The following is a 7,779-nucleotide window of genomic DNA, read 5'->3' on the forward strand; positions in this document are numbered from 1 at the left end:
AAGTCGACGAAGAGATGGTGGGTATCTATGTTATATTCTATTGACTTTTCTAGAATCTGTCTATGTGCTTGAATTTGATGTATAGTTGACTTTGCAGCAGTGAATCCGCATTGATATTGACCAACAATATCCTTTGTGAAAAGTTTCAGTCTTTCAAACAATACATTGCCGAAGATTTTATACGTAGATGCTAGTAGAGTAATGCCTGTATAGTTCTTACAATCCAGTTGATCACCTTTTTTATGCAACGGACATATTATTCCCTTTTCTGGAACTAGTTCATTCTGCCATATCAGTACTATTAACTTATGGATTGCTGCAAATGATCACCACCTTTTTTATACAGATCAGAACAGATTCAGGGCTTTATTGTCTTTGAGTTTTAGGATGGCAGTTGACACTTCTTCTCTTGTTGGGTCTTCAGTGTGTAGTTGATGATGTAGATTTTGTTGATTTTCTATGTTGTAACCTTCTTCAATATCGTTTATATTTAGATGTTCGCTGAAATGTTGTGTCCATCTATTAAGAACTGAGTTTTTGTCATGTAGAATTTACATTTACGTTGAAACATATTCGGATTGAATACTGGAGTCCTTCAATTTATGGCAGATATTAGAGATGCATCAAGTCAAACTAGTTTGATTTTACTCAACAATCTTGACTTGACTTGAACACCAATCTTTTTTTGTAAAAAAGTTTGACTTTACTTGAATTTGATAATGTAGATTTGACTTGAAATCAAACTTCTTCAAACAGTTTGAAGTTTGAATATCATATTGCGCAATGTGTTTTTTCTACGAGTCTTTAAAAAATGACAAAATCTTAATCAAATAATTTAATTAATATGAAAATACATACACAAATTAATTCTTTGACAAGGTTGTCAAAACCAAAATTTCAGCATAATTGGTTAGCATGACGACGATCTTGGTTTCCATGACGACGATTCAAAACCACTGGTATTGTCTACTGATTTAACTTTCGGATATTATGTCAAAATTATTTTTATTTCATCGAATTCTCGTGTTAATTTCATTAAAACATGAACACAATAAGATATATTTGAAATAAATTAGTAAATAATATCTAAATCTTAGTTTATTGCATGTATTATAATTACTTTAAGGCTATATTAACATATCTAAATTCAGTGCGGAAAAGTAAAAGGCGTGCGGAAAAGTAAAATGCGTGCGGAAAAGTAAAACTTTCTAAACTAAAACGCGTGCGCAAAACTAGACATTTTTACACGCTCGTAGAAAAAATATTGTTCCTAACTCTTGCAGAAAGTCTCTTTTCCGCACTCGACTGCTTGCCGAACTCCCGCTTCGCGTCGTTGGTCAAACTGCAGTCGCGTGCGGAAAAGTATGACTTTCTGCACTTGTTAGGAAAATAACTATATTTCCAATTCTAATTGAGATACCGCCTTTTGTAATGACTTATTTGGACAGGTCTGAACATAACATGTACTCTGCATCAGCACAAGGCACAAATTAGTTAAGTTATAGTTCATAATATTTAGAAGAAAGTACATATCGCGAAACAGCACCAACGAATATATAGCCTCACTATATACTCTTTGGAACACTTTCAAAAAACATGTGTATAGAAGTGTCACCTGATTTTTGAGCCAATTTCGATGATGTTGTCGACTTTTTAATAAGTTTTTCAATCAAAACGGTTCATTCCTCTCGTCCCATTTTTAATTCGCTCATTAATGAGAAATCTCTGTTTTTAGACATTGACTTTTTTCGGTTAGGAGACTCCTTGTCAGACTAAAATTTCAGAAATTTCTTGGAAATTTCTCTTATGTGGAAGTTATTGACCATTATTTATATTTTATATTACCATTACATTGACAAAAATGGTTTCGAAGAAGAAGGACCTAGCGTATATTTCTGGCTCGTCATCAAGCCAGGAGTAATAAATCGTCTAATTCAATAGTAATAGAAATTGTATGTTCGGTTCCGGTGAAGCATATGGTGCCTTTTTTAAGGCACTACTGAAAGGTTTATAATTCCTTTTGGTAAAGGCAACCTGCTTTTTTCTTTGAATACCCAAAGTATCGACTTGAAAACAGGTCAATAGTCAATTTACAGAGAACTATGTACATATTATTTAAAAATACGAAAACAATGAAAATTGCAAAGTGCACGTTATGTAAAGGTATTATAGAACAACGTTATAAAATGACAAATAGTGGAACTAGTTCTTTAAAACGACAACTGATCAAAAGTCACAAGAAATTTTATGAAGAAGAATTTCCTGAAATAACAACTTGGTTCATAAAAATAGACAAATGTTGTTGTTCCTTCATACATTTTTGTTGAAGTAGATTAAATTACATTTGGAATTATAAACAAAAAGCATCCACCGGATTTTTTGTTGTAAGCAACACTCAAATAAACATGATAATCGTTGATATCACCGATAAAGCGAAACTTGCTAGAAAGCTATTTTAAATTAATCGTAAATTAATCATTTTCTTGAATTTACGACTCTTTTAACCTGAATCACTTCTTGTATCAAGTTATTTTTTGTATTCGACTCATTGTGTTTTTAATTTTGTTATCTTAATTTACATCTTAACTACATTTCTATCTCGAACAAAAAGTATATCTACTAAATATAGTTATTTTCCTAACGTGCGGAAAGTCATACTTTTGCGCACGCGATTGCAGTTTGCCGAATGACGCGAAGCGGAGTTCGGCAAGCAGTCGAGTGCAGAAAAAGGACTTTCCGCAAGAGTTAGGAACAACATTTTTTCTACGAGCGTTTAAAAAATGACAAAATCTTAATCAATTAATTGAATTAATATGAAAATACATACACAAAATTATTCTTTGACAACGTTGTCAAAACCAAACTTTCAATATAATTGGTTAGCATGACGACGGTCTTGGTTTCCATAACCACGATTCAAAACGACTGTTATTGTCTACTGATTTGACTTTCGAATATTATGTCAAAATAATTTTATTTCATCGAATTGTTGCGTTAATTTCATTAAAACGGGAACACAATAAAATACATTTGAAATAAAATAGTAAATAATATCTGAATATTAGTTTATTGCATGTATTATAATTGCCACATTAAAATATCTAAATTCAGTGCGGAAAAGTAAAAGGCGTGCGGAAAAGTAAAATGCGTGCGGAAAAGTAAAACTTTCTAAACTAAAACGCGTGCGCGAATGTACACATTTTTGAAAGCTCGTAGAAAATAGTTATTTTCCTAACTATTGCGGAAAGTGATATTTTCCCGCACGCGACTGCCGTTGACAGTCGAGGCTATCGCGTCGTTCGGGCAAGCAGTCGAGTGCGGGAAAGACACTTTCCGCATGAGTTAGGAACAATATTTTTTCTACGGCCGTATGTTTGGAAAAAAGTCACAACAAATAGAGTTATATCAATTTTTATTTACTAGTAAATGCAACATTTACTAGTAAATTTTTATTTACAATAGTATAAATGTTCTTCTTTCATAAACTGTTCGAAGTATTACTGTAACCTCATAATTTTCTGACTTATAGCGTTGCAAAAAAATTAATTTGGGATAAACAAATTAAAGTAACTTTTAAACTATTTGACCAATTGCTTTGAAATTTCAAATACAATTTAAGCACAAGAAGTCTCAGCATTCCGTGAAATAAGAAGGTTCTAAGTTAATTTTTACATGTTATCAATATTTATAAAAACTCAAAATTTATGATTTATTTTGCAATTTTCTAAACAACCAATAAGGATAGACATATCCAGCGAACGCCGTATTGAAGAACTCATAATCCGCCGAACGGATTATGAGTTTCTTACTCTCAAATTTGTTTAGAATGCTTAACTTTTTGGTAATAGACGAAAAAAGCGAAAAGTTATCGTTTTTTGATCTTCATTTGTTTATATCATCAAAATCGGCTGCAGGAAACACATAGGTTATTAATATAGATGTCCATTCTACTCAAAAAATTTGGTTTCGGCCTGGAGGCAGATGTGTCACGAGAAAAATCTTATTTCTCTGGACTACTTGAGTTATTATATTTTTTAAATTTTAATCATTATAAAAATTTGTATTTTTTGTAATGTATTTTTAAAACAAGCAATCATTTAAATTATTTTGTAACAATTTATATTATTTAAGAATCTAATAATTAGGTACATTTTTGTTTCGTAGTAAGTGTTTTTTAAGAATAGTAATGTATAGTTTTAAAATATTGTATTGCAAATTATCATTATAAAATGGATATTATTTGTAAAGTATTTTTCTTTATTCACACCCTTATGTATGTAACAAAACTAAGGGACTTTCTGAAAGGTAAATCTATATAGTTGAAGAGGGTAGTAGATATACCTAATTTATACACAATAAATTCAAAATTTAAAGAAAACCACGGTAGACGTTGAAGACATGAAAGAAGCGATACTTAAAAGTTACATAAAGAATTGGAGATAACTCTGTTGCTGCCCTCATTGACTCCGCCCACTATGTACATTATCTATTTTCTGTGTCTGTATATCGTGGGAAATATGCAATACAACACGAGCTCTGGTCGCTCGACTAATACTCTTTAGAGCTGGCATCAGTGTGTGATCTCGCGTTGATCGGTAAATATCTAAAATTCCGTATATAAGTCTTCCCCTTTCCTTTTCAGCTACGGATCTCGTTTCGCTGTAAATTTATCAGAAAAATTTAAGTTTAAAAATCTTTTCCCCTCTAAGTGTGCCATGACTAATATGTTAATTATAAAGATAGTTATGAACAATATACTCCAATAATTAATTTCCTATTGGTGGATCTCGGGTTGTCCTCGATTTAATCGGATCTCGCCTTGATATGAAGACGTATATATATATATATGATTATTAATATGTAGTGACTGTTAATAATACAAAATGAATAATTTTGGTTAAAATTATTAAAATACTAAAACTGCATTCCCCAAAATTATTCATTTTATATATATATATATATATATATAAACGTTAACCCCATGGAGTAGGATTTTGTAACAGGCATCCAAATTCAAATAGGTTAGAACATTTCTATTTATTTTGATAAGAACATCTGTATATGTATCCTGTATTTCTTTAGTGCTAGTAGTTAGTACTCCTGCCACCTCCACGTGGTTAGGGGCGGGCAACCACTCCACTGCCATAAGTCGGGGTCCTCCCACAATAAGCTCAGTGGTAGGGCTAAGAGCACACTGAAGAAATTGTAGGTAAAACAGTGGAAAAAATGGGAGATAAAAAGAAAATTACTTCTTTTGGAGGTAATTCATCTCAAATAGATGACATAATTGAAAATAGTTTTAGAATTAGTGTTAATACCTTATCTCAAAATAATAATAATGAAATATTAGATAATAGTATTGGAGATAATAATATAAATAATACTGAATTAAATATAAATTTGAATGAAAATATTGATAATACTAAAACAAAAATTAAAGACTTACTTGACTTCATTGAAGGTGAAATGGAAATAGGTAAAAGATTAAGTAAAATAGGAAAAGATGATTTAAAAAATAGAATAATGTTATTAGCAATGGAATATGGAAATACGGAAGGACAAATGAAAATATTAAAAGAAGAAAATAATAGACAAAGAATAGAATATGAAAAATTAAGAAAAATAACACAAACACAAGAAATGAAACAAACATATGCTGCAATAACATCAAAACCAATAAATAATAAAACTGAAAATCAAAAACCAATAGAGACACAAAAACAAATAAACACTCTTTTTATAACAAGTGAAACAGCACAAACTGGAAGAAAAGTACAAGAAGAACTTACGAAAGTTCTAGATCCAGAAAAAAATAAATTAAAAATAAACAAAATGAGAACATCAGGAACAGTATTAATAATTGAAACTTCAACACTAGAAGACATTGAAAAAATAAAAAATAATGAGAAAATAAAAGAAAAATTTAAATGTGAACTTCCAAAAAAAAAAGAAAACCACAAGTAATAATGTATGATTTACCAAGCAACGAAAAAGAAGAAATTATATTAAATAAAATATATACTCAAAATTTGGAAAATATAAATAAAGAAGATTTTACAAACAATTGTAAATTAAAATTTAAGACAGGACCAAGAGAGAAAATCGGGGGCAATACATAACAATGACAACAGCGAAGGGAACACAGTATAAATTCGAAGAAGTTGAGATTTGAGTACTTAGGAACTGTCTTCACAAGAGTTCCTAACTGTGAAGAAGAAATACAAAAGAGAATTATGTCGGGCCACCGCGCTATATTTGCTCTTAATGGGTTGTTAAGAAGTAAAAATATATCACGAAGAGCAAAACTAAGAACTTACAAGACCGTAATAAGGCCGATAGTAACGTATGCTTCTGAAACATGGGTCACAACAAAAAAACATCAAGAGTTGTTATTAGTTTGGGAGAGGAAAATACTGCGCAAAATCTTAGGTGGGAAAAACTTAAATGGACAATGGGTAAGAAGAACAAATAAGGAACTAACTGAGCTCTATCAAGATCCTAACATACTAGCAGTAATAAAGGCGCAAAGACTTAGATGGTTGGACCATGTGCAAAGGATGATTTCATCCAGAATTCCCAGAATGGTACTATCTAGTGCATTGGCAGGGAAAAGACGAAGATGAAGACCGAGGTCACGATGGAGTAATGGAGTTAGAGAAGATATGAGAAGAATTAACGTAAGGAACTGGGAAAGAAAAACGACTGACAAAAGGGAGTGGAAAAGAATAGTACACAAGCCATGGGCCTACTAGGCTCGTAGTGCTTACATATTATTACCAAGAGAGAATTCTACGGTCCATTATGTATTAGAAGTATCACCTAATATAAGAAAACAATTAATAATAAATAAAACATATGTTGGTTTTACAAGTGTAAACACAAAAGGTTACATAGTGGTAGCAAAATGTAATAAATGTAATGATCTAGGACACGTAAGCAAACACTGGAATAAGGAAATAACATGTAACCATTGTGGTGAAAATCACGAAATAAAAAATTGTAATAAAACAGGACAGCCAAAGGTATGCATACCTTGCAAACACAGGGGAAAACAATGTAATAAAGAAAATAAAAATTGTATAACTTATGCTCTACTTTTAAATCGTCTAATTCAAAAACAGACTATGGTACATAAATATTATTTAAAATTTAATCAAAATTAAAATTAAAATGAAAATTAAAATTAAATTTGAAATTAAAATTAAATTTTATAACATTAAAAATTAATATGATAATAAATCAAAAATTCCAAAAACATAAAAACCAATGTGATGCAATGGTTAAAAACAGAGTCATGAGAACAAAAAATCATACTTTAAATGCTAAAAATATAAAAAATATAAATCATAATATAAAACAAAAATACTTTAAAAATAATAAAAATTATTGTATTAGGGAAGAGGGAATAAACTCAGATAAAATAATTAAAAATAATAAAATACACAGATATGGTGATGAAATACTGAAAATGAAAATTTATTCAATTCTAATAAACACGGAAACCAAAATCATCATCATCATCATCATCATTTGGCTCTACAACTCTATGTGAGTCTTGGCCGCGTTTACTATTTCCCTCCATTGTTGTCGGTCCTGAGCAGCTATTTCCCATTGGTGTACTCCCATTTTGGGTAGATCGCTGGCTACTGCGTCCTTCCATCTCTTTCTTGGGTGACCAACTGACCTTTTTCCATCGGGCCTTTCCCAGAATGTGGCGTTTAGAAGTCTTTCGTCACTTGATCTTAGTACGTGACCCGCCCATCGTATTCTGTTTGATTT

The sequence above is a fragment of the Diabrotica virgifera genome, chromosome 4, assembly GCF_917563875.1.
Source record: "Diabrotica virgifera virgifera chromosome 4, PGI_DIABVI_V3a".
In the NCBI taxonomy this organism is placed as follows: domain Eukaryota; kingdom Metazoa; phylum Arthropoda; class Insecta; order Coleoptera; family Chrysomelidae; genus Diabrotica; species Diabrotica virgifera.